At 36.8% G+C, this 14126-nt stretch overlaps 1 pseudogene; it reads right to left on the bottom strand.

Annotated features, from left to right (window-relative positions):
* Positions 1-8411: 8411 nt before the first annotated feature.
* Positions 8412-9702, bottom strand: LOC149024453 (uncharacterized; annotated as a pseudogene).
* Between the last annotated feature and the right edge of the window lie 4424 nt (positions 9703-14126).

Below are 14126 nucleotides of genomic sequence, written 5' to 3'. Positions count from 1 at the left end.
TAGTTTTGCATTCTCGTCAGCGCTTAAGGCATGTTTTGATTTGTCGGAGTTTTGATTGGTAGAGCAATTCATGCCCAGATTTTAAAGTCTGAAGACAACCCAGATCAGGTGGTGAACAATGCTCTTCTCAGATTCTATGCGCAATGTGGGACAGTTGAAGAAGCGCATCAGATGTTCGAAGAAATGGATCAGAGAAATATTGTTTCCTGGAACTCCTTGATTGCTGCTTTTGTATGCAGAGTCTAGTTCTTGCGAACCCAGATTTCCAATTCTAGAATAAGATTTTGAACAAAACCCATCAAGACCCTTTTCTGAATCGAGCCCCAAATTAGTACCCTTGTCAGAACACCGTGGGTTATCCTTCCCTGAGATCTCTTTCTCACAGATATAACTCAAAATCAGTTCTTGCGAATCCAGATTCCCAATTATAGATTTCTCAGTTGGTTCTGGACTCCTTGTATTTCCTGCTAGGCATTCCAAATGAGGTTTAGAATTTTTCAATGCTCTACAAAAATGGAGAACGCCACATACGGGCTCAGACGTTAATTGATACGTGTGCCTACTTCACCGCAGCTACCATGATCATAGCAGTCCCCAACTGGATCAAAATCTTTACTTAGATCGCTACCATGTGGGGGAGGTTCAATACAATACAAAACACCCATGTTATTTGCTGTAGGGAATTTGGAGCAGAAAACTTTGTTGAATGAGCCGATGATGCTAGAAGGGAGTGACCGATCGTTTTTCCCATATGGGTTCTTAAAGGTAAATTTGGAAAATTGGAAAACCATAGTGTAAAACAAAACATTTGTACCTGTGTTGATTTCTGGCCGTTGGATTATAAGATAAGATGTGGTTTCATTCATTAGCGCCCAAACAAATAGTTCCGTACAATTGTCCCACATCGGAAATTAAGAATAAAAAAATCGACGATTTAAGTTAAAGAAATAACATGTTATGTCACGCCTTAAAAACCGTGATGTGTTGCTTTCACCAAAGCGGACAGTATTGTGGGATTTATTTGGTAGCCCACGAGGCATTTTGCCCAAAATTTTTAAATTTTTTAAGGCACTTTATATTAACAATTAGGAAATCGTGCCCCTTGACGTTACTACTTTATCCCCTCTACTTTAAAATTTCTAATCCAACCTTTAACTTGTTAAATTACTATGCCCCCGTGCTTAGTTGTTTTGGAGTGGCTCTATATTTTTTAAACCCAATAACCCTACATTTCTCTTCTTTTCTCTTTGCGTTATAATACTTCCTTATTACTTGGAAAATTAACTTTATTAATTTTCTTTCCAAAACAACTACGAATAAAGAAAACTGTTTTCTTCTCAAAGTTTCGCAATAAGGAATATGTGATTAAAAAACTTAAATAGAAACTAAATATTGAATATCAATGTAATTCGTTGAAATTGAAATCTCCTATATTGCTCCTTGTCGTGTGTGTCCCCCAGCCAAAATTTATTGTAAATATTTTGATATATTGATATTCTTGTTCAATTTTTATTTCTTATTTTATGGGGCTAGCTTCTTTTGGTCCCCTCCCGTGGTGGGGCTCGGGGGTTTGTTGTTCCGTCGGGGCGTTTTCCCTAACAATTAACAAGAAAAGGAAAAAAAAGGAACAAATGTTATGTGACTACAATAGTCGTATGGCCTCAGTGTAAATCTAGGGCACTTTATATTAACAATTAACAAGAAAAGGAAAAAAAAAAAGGAACAGATGTTATGTGATTATACCAGTCCTACAGCCTCAGTGTAATTCTAGGGATAGGTATTCTATTGAAAGAATCACACGTAATCTTCATTTCTAATTCCATGCATTCCATTGTTGCTATCAGCTTTGAAATATAGACCCCCTTTCGGATCAGCTCTACTTGGATTCAGAAATCTATGTGATGCCGAGTCCGGAGAGAAAGTCTACCCGCCTGCAGCTTAATTAGAGAGAGAGAGAGAGAGAGAGTTGTCTCAGGATTGGAGTGCTCTTTTATGGGAGACTCTTTGAAAGAGTTTCCACATCAACAATAATAAGAGGGGGATATTATCATGCATCATCACATGTAGCTGTGATGTAGAATTTTATTATGAAGTTTATTGAAGAAATGCAATAATATGTTCTCAATTTTGCTGTTCTTTAGGGAACAACAGATGAAGTTGTAGATTATTCCCATAGGAAGCAACTCTGGGACTAATCGAGCAATTAAGGGAAAATATGAAAGAACACATTCTCAATTTCTCATGTGATTGATGAACCAACCACTAGTTCGTAAGAAAGAATCAAGTCATCATCGTTATTTCCAATCATTTGAGTGATTTGACTGATTTCTTCCCAACTACATTCACTGATCACATTTTCAATAGAAAATACTGAAGTTAATCAACAGAAAATATTGAAGTTAATCATAAGAATAGCATAGATGGCTCTTATGCCAAACCCATACTGATTTTCATACCGTAACAAAATCGAATCGTATACTGAACTGTGCCGTTTTTCATACCGATTTATTACCGTTTTCATACCATACCATTTTTAAAAATAACGTTTTCATATTGTACCGTTAAATTCGGTACAATACGGTTTCGGTATGAGGTTTTCAAATTCAATACCGTACCGAATCGACACCCTTAGTTATGTCATTCATCCACTAGGTCTTGAACAGCCCATAACATGCGGGATTTTTATTTTCAGCAACAGCTGCTAGTTGCTGTTGGCGTTATTGATGGTGCCACATCATCGCAATATGATCTAACGGTTGATAATCATATAGTGATGGTGTATTTATTTATTTATTTTACATTCAAGATTTAAATTTTTATAAATTTACAAAACAAGTCCTTCGATTTACCAATCCTAAACCCCATTTCTCAATGATCACGATCTAGGGTTTCATCAAGCTCGATCAAACACGAATTGGATGGACCTGACTTGCAATAGAAAAGATGGATATCACTACATAGATCATAACCAAGACCAATTGCAAAAACCGCTCTCAAAGCTGCAGATTTAGGAGTCAAGATACTCCCAACCATGGCCTTTTTTCACTCCCAAAACCAGAAAGACCGAAGCTTTCTGTTCTAGAAATGAAGCCATGAGAATTTAAGAGGAATTGGAGTTTCAAAATGTGAGGTGATGAGCTGTACGTTCAACTAAAACTGAAGAAGAGTAGAAGAAGAAGAAGAAGAGGAGGTGTCATGTTTTCGAGCATCCTCTGGTAAAGGTGTCAATTGCGTTTCGAAACCATTTAATTATACCAAACAGCACAATCTAAAATCGCATCACTCAAAATTCAGTTGGTACGTCCCGTAACTGAATTTCTTTAGACGGTTTTGGTTTCAAGTACTCATACTATCGGTCTGTACTGAAACCGTATCAAATTGATATAGTACCGAATTTAGGGATATAAGTGTAATTTTACAATTAAAACACTTTACCTTTACCCTATCCATAATTCTTTATTTCAGTTTTTTGTTTCGTCTTTCACTTCTCTTCTAAATCTATTTGCTTTGTTTTTGTTAATATCAGATTCTATCAATCACTTGATCACAATTTCATTAGGATCTTAATGAACTAATAACAAAAGTGGCATGGGTTTGTTCATACAAAAAAGTGTACCGCACTAGATACCGTGTTTAAACTTTTTCGTAACGATTTAATACCGAAACCATACCGAAACGTTTTTGCAAATACCAAAACTGTTCCATAGCATGTAAATTCGATGTTGTACGGTTCTAGCTTTCGGTATTCAAAATTGGTACTGTACCAATTGATACCCTTACCCTCTGGCAATGGCAAAAAGGACATTTCCTAACGAATTACAACGAATAGTGCTATAATCACCCCCAATCACCTATAATGGAGCCATCACAGTTCACTACCATTCAGTCTAGAGGACGTTTTGTCCAGTTATGCTAAGTACATCACTGGTGAAAAATTTGAACTTTGATATGCTAACGAGCAAAGAAGGATCGGTTCCGCTGATTATCTTCCACTTTGAAATTACAATCATAAAATCGTCGTCGAGTATCAAATAAGATAGGAGCCAAAACCCCACTAGGGTGAGAGGATTCTTGCCAAAACAGCTTGAAATTCCTAGCTTGTCAGTGCGGTATAAAACATCAAACCTTGTTGATGACGTTAGGGCCATTAAAATGAAGTTGGAGATAATGTAATTCCTCGGACCAACTGGCGAACACTTGCCTGTTAAAACCATTCAAAGCTAGAAATTCCTTCCAGATGACCTTGGAGAAATTACACAAGAAGAAGTGACCCAGACCCCTCCATTTTAGGTTTGCAAACATTTTCCCAAGCTAATTTATGACATCTAGAGTCAAGAGTTGCCTTTCCTCAAAAAAAAAAATCCATAATACTCTCAAGTTTGGATAATGCTAAGTTTATCTTATGTGGTGAAGGAATTTATTGTTGCACTCCAATAACTTGGTGGTATGCTTACATTCTCAATTGAAATATTTTCTCCTCCAGGCCAAATTAGTTGATGTGGCAAATGAATTTGTTGTGGTAGTCCAGTATCTTGGTTGTGTGGTTACAGTGTCATTGAGTAATTAGAACGGGAACTTATTGTCATTGAGTAATTACTTTTGCTAATTCTCGTTGGTTAACAGTCAAATTTGTCTTGGGAACAGGAACATGAGCTAAATTATTTAGGAACACCACCAAACATGCAAACCAAACCAAACCAAAACCGCAGGCTCGCAAGAGAGGGATTAGAAGTAAAGCTTCTCTCAGGCAGAGCCTTGCAGGTAAGTTACTTAGGCATCACACTGCCTCATGCTACATTTTTACTTTGGTTGTTCTATAACAGTAATGCATGTGGTGCATCTCTAGCTAGGTGCTGTAGTACTAGTTGGGTGATCTTTGTTTGTAAGTTTCAGCGGATGTTCCTTGGATATTGTTGAAATATCATTAGTGATGCTGTGGAAGCTAGGTATGTAAAAATTGTGAAGAACAAAACACTGTCAATCTCTGAGGGGAATGCTTTTTAGAAACAACAATCACTACGTATCTATGAAATCTAAAACTCTTAGTATTTTCACTTTCTTACTGTGGTTGATCTGTGTAGCAGAATACCCATGCATACAGTTTGAAAAAAGATTTGTTGAATTATGTTTACTTGAGTTTTGCCCAAAGAGGTCTTGTAACTTCTGGGGGTATCTGAAGTAAAAGTTTACTACAATGATTGTCGGGTTTCCTAGGTTAGTCGCCTAGCAAAGAAATATTGTCGATGAAGCAATTCTCTTGAATTCTCTTGGTAACATGTTAAGCTCGTGAGCCAAAGGGACCTGGATCCTTCAGATAATATCCATAGAATCTGAGTTGAAAATCTCAATGCTTAAGGTTATCTTAGTTGCACTCTTGATTGGGAGTATAGGTTAAAATCCTTCTGAATTTCACATTTACAGATTTTTAAGTACAAAAAGTATACATAGATTTAGTTTTAAATGAAGTAATGAAGTAAATCATTTACACACATTATCAAAGATTCATAATAATCGAATACATAATTTTCAAAGAGAACTGATTTCAATGCCCTCATAAAGTCCTAACACACATGTTTACTTTGTGAATATGGATAATTGTTTTAATTTCATGTAGGATCCATCTCACTAAAGGTGGCTGGAGCCTACATGAATTGTTTCTCTAAGTAACTGTCCTAGGACATGTATCTCCAAAATTATGAAGATACCACTGATCTAGTATGATATGAATCATCTGATGCTGCTGGAAGTATGTATGGCTGGTGGATTTAATAGGTGAAGATATCGTACCAAAAGATGATTTTAATACATTCCTTCAAGTGGGAGACACTAAATTTCTAGAATTATTTGGTCCTTTTATTTTATTTTTTAAAATTTTTTTTTTTGAGATTGTATTTGTTTTGGTTGGACCAAACTTTCTGAAAGTCGAGTTTTGAATGATGCAAATTATAAAAGAAATAAACAATGCAGATAACGTGTTAGAACTGAAATTTAAATTAAAGTAATGCTTTACTTACCCTAATCTTAGTTCCTCTAGGAATGTAAAACAAATGATCCATTCTTTCTAGTATTTTCTTTCATACTCGTGGCAAATCATTCAAAGTAACCATGTTTTTGAAATAGTTGATTTTATCTTATGATTTCAACGTATTGCACTTTTTGAGTGTCATTGTGTCTGGTTGGAGTAATCTTATGATTTCATTCGCATGGCACTTTTAAAGTGTTGTTATGTGTCTTCCATGTATGCCACCTTTTGTGAATGTAATTCCATTTGTATGATTTGAACAGGAGTTTCTTTGGCTCTCTTTGTGCAGGCCTTGAAACAGTAATATGGTTGAAGTATGTGTCTCTAGCAAAGGATGGAGGAAAGCCCACTTTTAGGGTTAAATCGTATGTATCCGAGGAATACAAACACCTTGTAGAACAAGCGGGTTTGCGCTAAGATATTTGCACCTGACATGCGTGTATTTTGAATCTTGATCCGGTGGCTATGAACAGCAGAAAGTAGATGTATATGCTCCATTTTTCTTTCTTGGAGGGTGTTTTCTTTTTTTCCTTTTTTTTTGGGGGTGCGGGGACATGTTTTGTGTTAGGGTAAGAACATATGCTTCATGCTTGTATTCTATGGTAACAATACTCCAAACTTTTGTAATTTACATTTCCTATTATCTATCCCCGCAACCCAAATGAAGTCCAGGATTTCTCTAGCTGTAACAAAAGTAGCATTTGAGATGGGTATCATCTTGTTTGTAGGTTATCTTTTTACGGAAGGTTCATGTCTTGCCGGCTATCTAATTTTGGATAATTTGGTCTACTTTCGGATTGTGATATGGATAAAGTCATGGCTTAACCTTCATTTTATGGTAAAACAAATTTTTTTTTACAATCATTTGATTGGTGGAAGCTACTTTTAGTTTCAGCTGGAACGGAACCATTTGTTGCTTAGTTTCACATCATCTTAGCATTTATTTTTATGCTTTTTAGATGAGCTCGTCTGAGATCCTGAATTATGATTTTTGTAATTAATAAATGTAAAGTAGAAATATGGGCACTTTATGTTTTATGGGAATCCTTCTATTCAATCAATTGATAGTGATGATTTCTTCTGCAATTTTTAGCCTATATCACAAGTGTTTATGTTGATATATTAGCAAATTAAGATGAAATGCTTTTCATTCCAGACCTTACTGCCCCCATATAATTCAAAAATATCAAATTACCTCCATTACTTTGTGGTCGGAGCACTGAACAGACAGACTGAACTATAATAAGAAAATTGCAAGAGCATCGATGTTATATATTCTCCTAAACAGACTAGCTTCAAGGCATCGTAATGAGAAGGAATTTAAGTATATAATGATCAATGTTAATTTCAAACCCTAGCATCGGAGTTAGTAGCGGTAGTTTTTGCTTTGAAGATTTGGCATCACTATTTTTTCAGAGAACGAATCACCATCTACACGAATTATAAGAGTCTCAACTCTCAAGTACTTCTTCACCTAGAAGGAGTTGGTGCTTTATGTGGACCCAAGGAGAACAAGGTGTCTTTAATTTCTTCAGTTGAGGGTTGTTGAGAAATTTTCTGTGGGATCACATATTGGTCCATGGATGGAAAGAGTGTCTTAACTCAGATGTGGCTTATCTTAGAATTTGGATTTGGTAATATGGGTGTTTCAGTTAGCAGAAATTTAGTGTTCATGCAGAATTGCAATGAGAAAAAAATAGGCCACTAAGGTGGTTATCCACTCCTATTTTAGTTTCCACAATATGGTGTGGGTGATATTGATACCCAAGATGAGGCTTCTTGATTCACTTGGGAGCTTGGGGTGGGGGTCGCTTGGAAGCTGCTTATGTGTTGTTCATCACTGAGTAATGAAGCTTTGCAGTTTATTTACAGGAGTGGCTCAGTGGATATCCACATACTAAAGCCCTTAAATACTCTATAAGCTCAAAGTTAAGAGTTTCAAATCCAATTTGAATAAAAAGACCAGTTCTATATATCTTTCGTTAAACACCAAATTCCTAAATACCAATTATGAAACAATCTGGGGTTCTTGGTAAACCATGATTAGAATGGTATGCCTCAGTGATTCAGGTGACAGCAATCAGGCTTGTGAATGACTTTCCTAATTTGACATTCCACTGATAGCTCAAATAGGAGAATGTTGGAAACTAAGATATGACTTCCCCATACAGAAAACAGTCAGATACTATATCAGCTAAAGATAATTGAAAATGGGAAGAAACTTTAAATCCAGTTTACTTCGAATAAACAAAATTGACTGAGATCTATCCAGCTATCCTGACAGATATACTCAGATCAGTCAGACCAAAAACAAATTGGAATGATGTGAACAATGTAAGTGGCAAATATAATTTGTATATATGTGTTCGTTAAGAAAATGGCCCTTTAATCAATCTCCTAGGATACGCATAATACCTGCCTTTTGCTCAGGGGATAATCTTGTTGGGAACTTCACTTCAAATTTAATACGGAGGTTGCCCTTGATGCCTCTCTCCTTGAAATTTGGCATTCCTTCATCTGCAACCACAAGCTCATAACCCGGGCTCACAACATCCGTTACTGGAATATTCAGTTCACGACCACCAAGTGATTTAACGTTCACAGTGGTTCCCACAAGTGCTTCTAACAATGAAATTTTCTTGGTGACAATCAGGTCATTGCGATCCCTTTGGTAGACATTATTTGGCTTCTTGTTTCCTTTGTTTGCAAATGAGATTTTAGTTTCTTTCTTCCACACTGGTTCCACATTGGCTATCAAGAGCTTTGGCTTTGGAACTAGGCGCCTGCAATTTATCAATTTTCACCCAGAGGGAGGGAGATGAGTAAAGATTAGTCCCAAGCTGAATAATATGTGATGGATAAATAGTCCGAATTTGAATGATTAAAAAGAAAGGATTCAAACGAGTTTAAACTTTAAACCAGTTATAGCATGATCATCAATTTATATTTGTAGGGACTAAGAATTATCAAAGAAATGTTTGTAGGGGCTAAGAACATATATATATATACCCACTAACGTCAACCACTTCTCTGGAGATCTTCATTTTCTTTGTTGGCCCAGTGTAGAGCTCCTCGAGGATGCATGGTGGCTTCCCAGACTGGCCTGGTTTGACCCTTTCAGGACCTGATGTACCGAATCGAAAAACACCGGGCCCAAAGAATTCTCCAAAGATTTCTTCTACAGTCCTTGTAGGGTTGAACTTGAAATTATTTGAATGATTAGAACTACAGCCACCAGATGAACCAGGCGTCCCCACTTTCAACCCTTCTTCTCCATTTTGATCATAAATGGCCTTTTTCTGTGGATCACTCAATACCTGAAGCCATAGAAAGAATATGATTATTCACACTAGAAAATCAGTCATCTCGGTTCTTTTTGGAAGTTGATGTGTTCCAGGAATGAGATGCAAGGATTAGCAGAGACCAGAAACTTGCATTTTGTTGTTATGAAGAAAAAGAAAAAAAGAAGAACAAAGAAGAAGAAGAAGCCAGAAGTAGAAGAAAATGAGATATCTTACATAGTAGGCTTCAGAAATCTCTTGAAATTTAGTTTTTGCTTCTTCATCGTCTAGATTCTTATCGGGGTGCCATTGCATGGCTAATCTTCTGTAAGATTTCTTGAGATCCTCATATGTTGCGTTCCTATTCACCTTCAAGACTTTGTAGTAATCGATTCCCATTGTGATCCTATACAACAAAGACGACTGAAAAACCCAATGTCAGACCTGTTAAACCCTCTAGACCATTAGGGTTTTCTCAAAAACCCTAATAAAAATTCTTGTGAAGAAAATTAATGCGATATTAATGCAATATAATATTGAAGTCTTTTTGAATTGATGAAGACTCCTATCCCTAACCGTACCCTTTTATTGTGGAGAGAAAAATTATTGTGAAGACTCATCATACCTATTTATAATAACAATCTCAAATTCTCAGATATCTGTTGTTCCAAAATGAATTTATACCTTCGATCTATTGGATTCATTAATGAACAAAAATATATGTTCTGGATATTCATCCTCTAATGACGTTTCTCATGAGGCTTAGACCTGTGGTTTTATAGAAGTGTAACATATCGAACTGTTTAAAAGTGGTAGTGTACGGTTTTTTTGAAACATAATTGGTGTGGTACAATTTGAAAATTGTTTCTAGTTCAAAAGCGTTAGATACCATATATACCGTTTATTCCCATGCTTGTTCTAACCGTGCATTGCTTTAGCATAACATACTTTTTGGTAGTTTGATTATTTCTGCATAATATACTTTCTTTAAATCACATGAGCTTAAGAGCTTTAATATCAAATAATTACTTCTATTTCACTAATTGTTGTTGGTTAACAGTCAATTTTGTCTTGGGAACAGGAACATGAGCTTAATTAATTTTTATATGGACGCATACATAATAGTAAGTATATATATTAATTTTTATAAAATATTTTTCTTCTCACTAGCAGTCCAAGAATCATTGATATTACTGCTTTCAGTATTCTTTCCATTTAGGTTTCTAATTATGAGTATGTAATACTAGTTATACTAGTTAGGTGATCTTTGTTTGTAAGTTTCAGTGGATGTTCCTTGGATATTGTTGAAATTATTTTTCTGTTGCCTACTTGCAATATCATTAGTGATGTTATGAGTTAGAATTTCGTTTGAGAGAATTCTTTTATATCCAAATTTGTGAGTGGGAGATGTATGTTAATGTTATTTGAATTACAATTCAAATATTTGAATTTGAATTTGAATTACAACTTGTTTACAATCAAACTCTACAACTTGTTGATACTTTTAACTATAACTCAAATTTACTCTTCTTGATTAGTTGGAGATAAGATCAATTGAGGATAGAATTAGTTACGGTGGATTTGAATTTGAATTAAGAAGCTTATCCTTTACATTGTGGAAGCTGGGTATGTAAAAATTGTGAAGAATAAAACGTTAGATCTACTCCTTATCCTTTAGAGTCGGTGGGTTTCAAGTAGCAAGATTTGATGCAGCGATATTCCATCACCTTCTGAAATGGCTGCTAAAATGTTAATGGTTCAACCTACCAACCATACCCCTGTTTTACCTGAAAACCATTAATGGCTGCTAAATTCTGGACCACTTATTCCACCAACCGCTTATGGAAATTCCCCTACCTGTTGTCAAAACTGCAACATTACATTCTATAACGTTTCTAGAATTTGCAATAACCCTTCTTTACCTGACTTTCCCTTTCTAGCTAAACTGAAATCCCCTTTCACTTGAGCATTTTACTGCAACTTGAAGGAGGAAGATGAATAGTCACTGTGGACGTGTTTCCTTTAATAACCCTCCACGCCCTTCATCTTCCTCTTTGGGACCACAGGCAGCCTCTACGGCTCGTTACTCATCCAAAGCCCCTGACTCTAGGAGTGTTGTGGTTGCTGAATCCTAGAAGGTGGTAGCACCTTCAGGAGGACAGCACCACCCCCCTGGTCAGCCTTCTTCTGATCAATTACATTATGGTCATGTCCTATATGGTTATGCCTTAGGATTTCCTCGTGAGCTGATTACCATCACCCGAAAGAAGATGCTGGATCTTTGGTCCCCTTTGGGAGCCACATCCATCTCAAGTACAGGAAGAGAGAACTTCAAAGCCAGCTTCAACTCAGAAGAGCAAAGAAATTTTGTTATGTCGTTATCTCCATGGTGGATGGGGAATTTCATATTACATTTGGCTCTGAACCCAATCCCAAAAAGCAAAAAGAATGTTTTACTTCCACCAATAGTGACTTGGGTTCAGCTGAGAGGCATTAGAGCCGATTGCTTCTCCTATGAAGCTGTTCTGAAGGCTACATCAAAAATGGGCAGAGTCATTGAAATCCAACTGAATGCTTTTGAGGTGGGCTTACCCAGTCACACGGCTAGAGTGAAGATGGTTCTAGACATCAACAAAAGAGTTCAACCAATAACTTCTATCAAGAATATCAAAAATGAATGGATCAATGTTGAGGTAAAATATGAGGTAAAGATAATCTGCTTAAGGTGTGGAAAAATCTCCCATCAAACAGGCTTTTGCAAGAACTGTGAAGTAGAAGATGCCCCACCCTTTGTCGATGCTCTTCAAATGAAAGTTTTTGAAGGAGTAACCACAGAGCCACTTGGAGGACTCTCAAGAATCCTTACTTCAGAATGTATCCATAGTTTGTTGGCTATGCCAATAATAACCCCCACCATTTTAGGATGTGAAGAGGAGGACCTTGATGAGGTGCAGCGTGTACTTGAGTTTGTACCTGAATTCCATACTACAAATGAAGGCACATATGTCTCAACAGGAGATGAATCCACAAACAGTGAATCCAAAAGTGAAGATGTAATGCCAACAGCAAGAAACGGCAGCAATGTGGATCAGTTCACGGTCCAAGAGAGAAGACAACTAAAGGCTTCTCAAAAAGATATGCAGAATATGGGAATCAAAGGACAGCAAAATGAAGGGATAGAAGATAAGGCTGAAGGAGGAAAGAACAAGCTGAATAAGACGAACAAAGGGAAAGAAAAACAAGTTGAGGGTGAAGAAGAAGAAGACAACAATAAGCTGGAGCTGAAAATATTAATGGAAAGGCAAAAGGAATTAGAAATTCTACTGAGAAATCAACAGGAGTATCATCTGCATCTAAGCAATGGACAGCAAATGAAGGTCCAAGAAGCAAGCAACCTGGCCATACTGAAATTAGTGGAGCGTATTGAAGGCCTTGAGAAACAATTTCTAACGTCAACCTCATTGAACCAAGATCTGCCAGCTGCCAAGCCAAATGATATTTTGAAGGAAAAATATCAGGAGAAGATAGGATGCTCGTTCCCTACTACCAATGCTTCTGAAGGTGATGAATTGGATTGGCTCTCTACTGATTCTCCTTTTGGCAGCAGCTCACGTAAAAGAAGAAGGATGATCGAGCTAACACCTACCCAATCTGCTGTGGTTGCCCTGTGTACCAATCTCGACACCACACTCCATAACTGTATCGAACCATTAACCGTGTTTTACCAGTTCAAAAGCGAAGTGGAGGCGCGACATCAAATCTTTGATCAACTAACACATCTGAACAACACGAATATCCCAAAACCAATGGGAGGTGATCATGGCTACGAAATCCACACCGACACTCAACCACCTTCTAACCAGGCAGAGACTCAAACTCCAAATCCTATGGCCCCCCAGGTATTCCCGTATCATCTATATTCTGATTTTTTTGATCAATGCATAGCTTTTATCATCCTTTTATTTGCAATAATTGTTGGTTGGTTTAAAAATAGCTGCTCCCCATCCAAAACCCGAAACCATAGGTCCTCTTAATAGCCTTGTCTTGCCTCTTGCTGTGTTATTTTGGTATGTTAATACCAAGCTCTATTGGTTCTGGTTGTTATTTCTTCTAAATATTGTTGCATTTTTATGAATGCCTTTCTTTAAATCTGTTTCTTTTCTTTGTTGTTGGAAATATCAGAATTTTATTTCATAGGATATTGTTCAGTCCTCTGATTAGTTGTCCTTATTTGTTATTACTTTCTATTTGCCAATTCTTGCCACCTAGTACCCATGATCTATTGAGGTTGCTTGGATCTATAAATGATTTTGGGACTACTTAGGCTGCAAACCAATCTTTTTCAAGAATGAAAATTTTATCATGGAATGTGAGAGGTCTCAATGGGAATTTCACAAATCAATGCTTAACCAAAATCCTAAACAAACACAAGCCAGACCTGGTTTTCTTATGTGAAACCAAGTGCTCTGATCATGAGATCTTTCTTAAAAAACGGAGTAATTATTTCAAAAATTACTCCTTTATTGAGTTCTCAAACAGCCAGGGCTTGAAAGGGATGAAAGGCGGAATTTGGACCCTGCAGAAGGCCGGAACAGGGTGCACAATCCTAAAAAAAGAAATCTCCTTTATGGCCATCAACTGCTCCTTTGAAGGACGAGAGTGGGTCACGATCTTCATATATGCCCCTCCCAAGTATGCCTCAAGGAAAACTTTCTGGAGTGACCTAATGTCCTTTACCCAATCCGTAACCAAACCGCTAATTTTCATAGGGGATTTCAATGAAGTCATGTCTCAAGAGGATAAGTTGGGAGGAGTTTTCAAAC

The sequence above is a fragment of the Hakea prostrata genome, chromosome 2 (genome assembly GCF_041222555.1).
Source record: "Hakea prostrata isolate BN-2017 chromosome 2, UWA_Hpros_2, whole genome shotgun sequence".
NCBI lineage: Eukaryota > Viridiplantae > Streptophyta > Magnoliopsida > Proteales > Proteaceae > Hakea > Hakea prostrata.
This window is presented reverse-complemented; position numbering and strand designations above follow the sequence as displayed.